Here is a 9,494-nt window from a genome sequence, read left to right on the forward strand (position 1 = left end):
CAGTGACTGTGAACTGACTCATTCAATCCCTGCATGGTTCAAACATACACAGAATATGTATACATCAGTCTCCTTGCTAGTTTTGCTTCCTAAAATTTATGTTCTGAAAGTGTACTCACTTTCCATTGTATTAAAAAATCTGGAAAAAATCAAAAGTATGGAGTTGAAGTGCTATGGGACACTAAAGGCAATTAAATAGCAATTAAGCCTTCAAGTAACCAAGCAAATATGTCAAAAGCCTTAAGCTGCTTCTAAGGAAAAAACATTCAGTAACCCTCTATTTATACAATTTGAAACATCATAAGCATTTTCTCTGAGGAATTTGCACAAATAAAACCTTAGCAATTAACTAAATATTCAAACAAACAAGGTGATTTCAAAAATCAGACAAAATCTAAATATTTATTAATTACACTGTTGAACTTCAAGTGCTGACAATACATTTTACTTCCCTGAAGCAAATTTTGAAGTTAGCTAATCAATACTCAAGCAGACTACTAATTTTTTCTATAAATAGGAATGTGTTCACATGCTTTGCAGAGTGTAAGGAAAAAGTGATATTCCCAGAAAATGAGTAAGTTCAAATACTACATCTCCTGGCAAGAAAAAGTTTGGAATTCTGCCAGCTCTATGCAGAAGATAACCTAGCATGACTTGATTTCTAGAGGTAGTAACAGACTGATTTTATTTCCCTGAAACAGATTTATCCAAACACAGGGTTTTTTTGCCAATTTTTCTACTGAAGAAACTGGAGGAGAAAAAAAGCCAAAAACAAAAACCAAAAAAAAAAAAAAAAGCTGAAAACATACTCGTTTTGGGGAAAAGAGAGGAAGTTTGTAAGAAATATGATTAAAGAGAAAGTGAAAATTTTAGATACAGATAAAATTATGACTGTATTACCTCAGGGGATTTTTTTTTTCAGTAGGAGAAAAATGTTAAAAGTTTCATTCTGGACCTGAGTTTGCAACCAAATAGCTTAAACATTTATATTTGGACAAACTAAATGCAAAATGCCACCATTTAAAGTTCATGTTATTTGAAATTCTCACAGATGGATGTAATTCCACAAAATATAAAGCAATTTGGAAACAAAAGCTGCTGTTTTACATCGCCGAGTGTTCAAACAGATTCACCCAAACAATGATGCTCAGTTTAACCAAACTACATGATGGGGAGAGATGCCCTTTCTACCTGAGAAAACCCACCCCCACAAAGCATTTAAATCAGTTTTTCAAAGAGCAAAAAACCACAAAATAGGACTTCCTATGTCAGAAAGACTCTGCCCCTCTTCTGGGAAGGTAACCCAGGAAGCAAGGCCAGAGGTGGGAATTCCCTTTTGGATCCTGCCACAAAGTGGAGAGCTTTGAAATACCTCCAAGGTTTGGTCACCCACAACAGATGGAAACCATTCTTTGCTGCCAATACCTGAGTGTGTGCACAGAGTGAATCTTTTTGTAGCAGCTGGTGAATGCAACACCTCCTGAGGGCTGAGACTCTGCTAAGTTCTTTGCAAAGCGAAGCGCTGAGGTTCATGTCGGCATGTCCGCACTTCGTACTTGCCTGGCAATTTTCCAGCTCACTTCCCACCCAGCGTGGAAATCTGCCCAGAGTGTAGGATGCTAGCAAGCATCATTTGGTTTGTGCTGTTTGCCTTTGTTGTTGACAGTTGGGTTTAAACTCTCCTGTACATCTGGCACAGTTTCGCAGGCCCATGCTGCTACTCACATTTTCTCAGTATCCTGCATGTTAAAGGTGGGAAGGGAAAGAGAATATTCTCTTAGACTGTCCATGTTTGAGATATTTTTTGTTCTTATCAAGATGGACATCCTGACAGAAATCATTGCTTATCTTTTTTTCACTGTGGTATTTCCCCTCCCAGAACAGCAGAAGCAATAACCAACAGAAATTTCCACAGACAGATTCCATCCTCCTCATTCCATCTTTGTCGCTCCTCCTTTCCTTCTCATGGACATTTTCCTCCTTTTCACATATCCCAAAACTTTCTCATTCTTCAGTCGTAAAGTGTACCTAGAGGAAAGGTATGGGAGAGCTGTCCACTATCACTTGCCACCTGCAGGCAACTTGCTGCAGCCTCCATCCAATCACTGCAGGCACCTGCTAGGAGCAAGAGAGGCTTATCATGGTCTGGTACCAAGACGTGGGCAAAAATGTAAAAACTTACCAACACAAATGCTAACGGAGAGCAGTAGCTGGTTTGTTTTGGTTTTGTTTCTCATCAATTCCACAAGACCCATTGACTGGATCTTCAAGGAAACATCATTTACCTGTGACTTGGTACCCGAGAGAGGTAGAAAAGACATGAAGAGCCTACCAAACAGTCTTGCAGCCTTCCAAGCTGTGTCACTTCTAGGAGAGAAGGAGCTGATGATTCTCCTGGCAAGCTCAATCTTTTCATGCTTATCTTGGTTATTTTGCCTCAGCCATGTTCAAAAACTCTTCTGCCAGTGGCAGGAATTTGAGGAAGCTCCAACAAAATTGTTTTCACCCCAGGACATCCAAACTATACCTCTGCTGTCCTTCTTCTGACCTCTTGAATCAAGGAGAGCTTGTCCTTCTGGTCTAGTCTAACAGATACTGAAGGGCACATCCTGACTGGATGACCTTACATCCATCTTCTCAAGGCTGCCTGACTTTCTGCTGCAGACACAGAGAGTTTTCCTCCACTCCTTCTTTCTGACATTTTATCAACAACTTTTCCAGCCTTTAGTGGCTTATAGCATCACTTCTGGGGAAAAAAAATTGCTTTGTTCAACTGAAGCAATATTTTTGTAAACTATTTATAAATCTGTCTTTGAGTTGAAGTGGCTGTAAATAGCCAGTGCCACAAACACAGCTGAGCCACATCTCAGGCTGAAAACAAGGGCTTTTCTTTAACCAGGGACCTCCAGGCAATGCTTTCAGTTTTCTAAGTGCCTTTATTTATGGTATGCGTATAACCAACCCACAGCCCCCAAATACTTGTGCCTTGTTGGTATGCTAAACCCTGCCTGATTTGCAGCACACCTCAAATTTCAGTGCAATATGGGAGGATGAATCAGTAAAATTCATTAACACAAATAAATTAATTAGCTCAAGTAAATGTCTTTTTTTCATTTGAATTGAAGTGGAGAACAAAGAGAAGTCTATCAAAACTTCTTCAGGAAAGGCAAAGTGCATTCAATTAGTCTTTACAGAAATCAGGCATAACACAAATCATACAGCTTTGAAAATTCTTAATTTTTGTGAAATGACAAAGATTATCATGAGGAAACCACTGTGACTGCTTAGCAAAGCAGCAACTTACCTCTCCCATGAAAATGACCAACTTCAGCTCTGAGGTTTTTCACCAGCAAACATCAAACATAGTTCAGGCCAACATGATTTTAGCTGTCACAGATCCAGATGGCAGAGGGGCATGAGACAAGTCCCAGGCAGCAAAAAGACACTTCCCAAACTGAAGGTGAGTCTCATAATAGAGCCATATGTCATAGCAAAAACACATGGAGGACACCCATAGGGAATCAAATAGAGCATCAAGATTTAGTTGGGGTTTTTTGGGGTTTTTTTTAACCACTCACAAGACACAAGGCACACCTGCCAGATGCCTTGAGGGGAAATCAGCTGAGAGGAGGCATTCTGCCAGCAGCCTGAACTATCATGACTATCACTGAGCTTCCCATGGCCAGCATTAGGTGACAACTCCTCCTTTCCCACCACAGATGCACAGATTGCTTATTTATCCCTACAGTATTTATTGGGAGCTTCCTACCTTGCAGCTCACGTCTGTCTTCCAAATGCATGTTACACTATGACCTCACAGCTGTGCTGGATTCTGCAATGCTCTTCTCTATCAGCACAGGGATTTAACAGATAATTTAACGTGGATAGGCAGAGATCTGCAATGTCTGACAGATGAAAAGGGTGCCAAGGGCAGCAAAACCTACATGGGGCTGCTGGTGCAGAAGAGGAGAAATTTGTTTTCCACAGAACATCCACAGGGACCATCAAGAAAAAGCCACCACAAATTTTGAGAATTAGCAAACTCTACAGCAGGCCCACCCAAAAAGCAAGCCCTTCTCTTGATTTAACAATACTGGGGTTATTTTATCAAGGCAAGGTTAAGTAGTTAGTAGTAGCAGATAAGGAGTGAGAAAGGCTTACTGTGCTATTCCACAGCCCTGCAGCAGATTCTGCCCACATCCTTGGCAAATCCTGAAAGTTTGGAGGTAATTCTCCACAGGAAGATAGCTGCCCCTCCTTTACAGCCCCATAGCCACAGTTTATTCTTTAATATTTTTGAAAATGCCACAGCCTCCATTAGAAGCCCAAGCCAGGAAGCCTTGAATTAACTGCCCTCCTTTTTGTATTTGGTATCAGGGAGAGCCATTTTGAGACACGAGGAAGAATATATTTGTATTTATCTGAGAGAAAACTGGTAGACCAGATCTTTGTTAATCAAAGTGAATGAAAGTGCACAGTTGTGAGTGTGATCCAGTGTTTACGAACATACATTTTGCAGCCAGACTGTTTTGGTGCTGTTTCTCCTCCAGAAAGGGTATTCCCATAGATCTTCATTTATTCTCCTAACGAACTTAACGAGGTATTTAGTGGCACAATTTATAGAAAGGAAAATTAATGGCATTGCATTCTCAGCTTATGTGAATAGGAGCTGTCATACTTCAGCAAAACAAATAGAATTCATCCACTCACATATAGTAGAGTCCTAAACTAATTAAATAGGCTGCTTATCTCAGATATAAAATTCAGGCTTCATCTTTCAAAATGAGAGCTTTGAGGAGGGAAAAATATTATGGTCTATCAGCAATATATATGTATAAGTGTCTGAATTAATCTTTGGATGTCTCCCAGAGAAACAGAGAAGGTTTTCATGTTGTCTATAGAACACAGAGAGTAACCAGAAATAGTTATAATTTGTACTTCTTTACCAGGACCTTGTGCAAGTTCTCTGTAAGAGATAAGACTTTCCTAAGGTCACACAGTTCTAATTTACATTATCAGTCCTAATCCTGCAAACTGCATTGTTTTGAATTTAAATATCAGACTTTTTTAGACAGCAAAGGCCTGATCATCTTTCTTCTACTATGAGAACCATAAGAAGCAAGGTGAGAGTAGATTAAACCCAGAGGAATACATCCCAAATACTGTTTATTTAGCCAGTGTCAGGTGGAATGAAGACCAAGTTCAAAAGCACTCAGAAAACTTACATTAATAATGAATTGAGAGCTTAATAATTATAAAAGGAAAAATTCCTAAGGGAGTTTGGAAGAAAAGAAACTACAAGCAATCCACAAATAGTCTTTTTGTCTCTTATTTCCTGGGTCTTCTCTGTGGTGCCTGGTACTGTGTCTTGACAGGAATAAGTTACTATAGGCCACAGATCCCAGAATTCAACATGCTGCTGAAATTTTGTACTATTTGAGAGCAACCTTTAAAACTGCCAACGATCTGAACAATTCTTAATGTCTTTTGCCACTCCTCAGAGCTTTCATCACTTCTTCAGCAACCAAACTGCACTGCTGTTGCAGGGATTGATCCAAAATTCCTGACTGCTGTGAGTGCCTTGTTGGTTCAGGTCTGAGCACCAGGTTTGCATCTTCCCTTCCTTCCCTTCCTTTTGCATCTTTCCATTCCCAGGAAAACTGCTCAGAAGCACAGAGGCAAATCCAGGGGTAATCTTAGAAATATGAATCAGGGAAGGAAACTGTAAAGCTGCGCTTCATTCACCTGGCACAGATTATTGTCATTTGTATCTGATCTGCCTGACACCTTGATGATCTGCAATCAAAAAAAGAGAGTTAAATGTAATGATTTCACAACATTCTCTAGATATATGAAACACAAGCAGGTGTTATTTAAATGCATTGATTCAGCCACCTTGAGAGTTAAACTGACCAGAAATAGCATGACGTAACACAGAGAAAATAACAAAAAGTAATATTTCTTACTGATGTGAAAATAAATCCTAGATAAGAAGAAAATAACTGCTTAGAGTAGACCTTGCCCAAGAGGCTATGCTAAATAAATATATTTAAAGCTGTTAAAGCTTTAACAATAGACTGATATGGGACTTCAGCATAGAATGAGGTTTTGTGTGACAACCTCAGAACTGTGCTTCTACATTTGGTTCATGAGTTACCACACAGAGCAAACTGAGGTATCAGAGCTCAAGTAATAGTTTCAGTAACACAATAGATATTTAATAATCTGTGCTGTATTCAGACAGTTAAATAGGTTTAGAACCACTAGCATGAAATACCCATGGACAGGGACTTGCATCCATTTCTATATACTGTGAGATAGCAGTGGGGATCAGGGCATGCAAAAAAAAAGCTCTTAAAGAGAGAAGTGCAGACACACAAACGTCCACAAGTGGAGGACAAGAACAAAAGGCAACACACTACAGCAAAACAAATATCGTCCTAAGAGATATCCTGGTGGAAGATCCATTAAGATGCAAAAATACTCAAGAATAATGTTTAAGTGCCAATTAGTGAGATACCCACTCCTGCATCAGCATGCATCTACTTCTAGGTAGCTCGTGCAAAATCATCATAGAGTTATGCCCACTGGGAGCAGGTGCTTTAATTAGAGGTTACATTTATAATGTAATTAAATACCTAATTTATTAAAAGGAATGCAAATCACCTCAGTTTCTAAGTGGCAGCAATGACATTTAGAGCAGGCTATGCAACACCTTTGTTTTAGGAATTAAGCAATGCATGCCCTCGAGGATAGCAGATCCAAAATGGCCTGTTGCTCACTGGTCTCTAGAGAACCCCAGTGAGCATAAAAAGTGATAAATGGGATCATAACATTTATGAGACACAACAGGCACGGTCACAATAAACTGTATTTCAAAGAAGTTTGGGAGGTTTTTTAATTTTTCCTTCCTATATCAACAACTCAACACAATTATTGAATGTATTTTTAAAATCTTGTTTATACAAAAGGTTATAATTGGTTTTTTTAGCATTTCACTGGTTTGTAACCGTAGTGGTTTGTCTTAGCTCTGAGAGTAGTCACCTCTTTGAGCTGTTCTGCCTTCTGTGCCTGTTCCTCAGTAACTCTCGAGTGTGCAATTGAGCATCTGGTTGATGGCTACCATTCCCATTGCAAGACCAATTCAGATGATTTGTTGTAACAGAAAGTCCCATAATGTAACAGGAAAAGACTAGAAACAAGCAGCCCTGCAGAATTGCTAAAATACATAATCATTTGTGCTGGTGTTCAACTCATATTCCATATGATCCATTGTTAACAAGACTGCTGCTTCACCATGGGAAGTTATTTATGCATTGGATAGACATGCTGGGAAAAAAACAGACCAAGTAACACCAAAATATCCAACACTGAAAAAAGATTTACATTAAACAAAAGGATGCCATGTATCTTCTCAGAACATTATTTTAAAATATTGCTCATTTACTAAGGCCCTTTTTTAGGTGAGAAGATGGGACAATCTCTCACCGGAAAAATTCTGAAACAAAAAAAACAAGGATCAAGCACTGCAACAGCACCTCTCTCCTCCCAGCCCAGGAGCAAAACATGACAATACCTCCATGCAGTGACACTCCTTGAATCCAGAACTCCCTGGTGAAGCAGCTCTCACCTCGGATTGTCACCTTTTTCCTTCTTGTCTGGGAGTGAATCCTTCCAGGATTGAAGGTGGGTGGCTCAGTGGCTGCCCACACGGACTCCAGTGAAGCCAGCCACCTATTTTGCATAGGTATCTCCCAACTTGTTGCACTGTTAAAGTCAAATTCGGCCTGCAAAACACAATAAGGACATCTTTCTTAATGCTTTCTGGTTTAATGTTCAGCTTGTTTACCCTTCTGTCTTTCCTCACTTGATTGCTATTAGATGATTCAATAAGGACACAAATAACCCTCACCAAAAGTAAATGGAAAGGTGTCCTGGTTAAAATGTTTTCTTCTTTGAACTCAGGTAATCACATCTACTCAAATTCTCATCTCCTGATAAAACATAAATAGTGTATTGAGGCCATGAGAAGAAATAATTTACAGCTGCCTTTTTCAAGTGTTTTATTAACTGTATGCAATGTTTACTGAAATAACATGCATCCTCCAAATGTGTAACAGGACAGAGGCCTGATACCATAGACTGGGTTTTTTTTCTGATTATCATTTGATTATTTAGGATTTTAAGAAAATTGTTTTTTTATTTGTGATAAAGATCATGTTACTTATGCGTATACATTTGTCTACCTATAAATAAGAGTATTTTCTTTGCCTATTTTGTTGTATTTCTGATACAATATTCTTCAGAGAGATAATATTTTCACCCCTTTTTTTATATTATTTATTCTCTTACTTATACGTAGCCCACTCTCTGCCCATACTGTTGAGATCTAAGCAGAGAATCAGAAAACCAGTAGGGAAAAACAGAGATCCTTCATACCTAACACCCATCTGTACATTGAGTACTAACTATCTTTTAATACTTGTTCATTTAAAATTCATTTTTCTTTGCTTCTTACCTCAGCCCAGAAAAAGCCCTAGAAGTCGTGTAATTCAAAATGATGATGAGGAATAACAGTTTGCTTTGGAAAAGAAGTAAACACAGAGAGCTGTTAGACCTCGGGCTGGTGCCACACTATTCCCACAGAGCAGTGCCCATGAACATTTCTAAACTCTTTTTACCTTAGTTAGGATGTTGCTACCACAACATACAGTTTTACTGCTTTGAGAATTACCTAATTTCTATATGGTAAGGTTCTCTTCTTTCCTACCCAAAGAACACTTACAGAGTTTTACGCCATCTGTGCAAAAAACCAAGGCAGGTCACCTGTTGGTTTCCAGATGGAACATAAATGTTTGGCTTGGGATATTGCAGTTTAAAAAAAAAAATCTCCAGTGACATACTACCACGAGAGCACTGAACTATTCCTCTTTATTTACTGGCCTGGCATCAACCTTGGAAAACAACTTCTCTCCTGTTGTGATAAAACCCAAGCAAGTTCCAAATTATTTCATATGTTCTCATACCTTGCACAGATGGGGCTCTTAATTTGTCCAAATATAATTGAGTTTGTATTGAATAAACAATAGAAATGTGTGAGGAATTTATGAACAATCAAGAAGCAAAGAATAGATAGTTATAGGGGGAATGACCACTTTCTCACTGCAAACCTCAGATTTCTGTCAAAGGCATAAAAAATCTGTTTTCGGGCAAATTTTCAAGTCTGTGCAAATCACATATAGCAGCCTAAATTATTTAAGTAAATAAAATCTGCTAAACATTTCAGATAGTCATTATGGGGGCTTTATCTGTGTCGACAAGCATGAAGACATCCTCTACTCTAACAAGATAAAGCCAGGTTGTCCCCATGGCATAACCAGTCTGAAAATGGACTGATAGCAATACAAGATTCTGCATCCTATAACACTCAGAATTTTCAAAGAAATGGATTTTTCCATAAGCAAGAGAAAAAGTTTACACATATAAGAGCTACT

At 38.8% G+C, this 9,494-nt stretch overlaps 1 long non-coding RNA gene across 1 annotated transcript; it reads right to left on the minus strand.

Moving 5' to 3' along the window:
* Nucleotides 1-5,658: 5,658 nt before the first annotated feature.
* Nucleotides 5,659-7,725, minus strand: LOC136359921 (uncharacterized). Its single transcript, XR_010743380.1, has 3 exons — nucleotides 7,631-7,725; nucleotides 7,387-7,498; nucleotides 5,659-5,796 (listed from the first exon to the last, which is right to left on the minus strand). It is a non-coding gene; the product is annotated as an uncharacterized lncRNA (long non-coding RNA).
* Nucleotides 7,726-9,494: the final 1,769 nt, after the last annotated feature.

Source organism: Sylvia atricapilla, chromosome 4 (genome assembly GCF_009819655.1).
Source record: "Sylvia atricapilla isolate bSylAtr1 chromosome 4, bSylAtr1.pri, whole genome shotgun sequence".
Lineage (NCBI taxonomy): Eukaryota > Metazoa > Chordata > Aves > Passeriformes > Sylviidae > Sylvia > Sylvia atricapilla.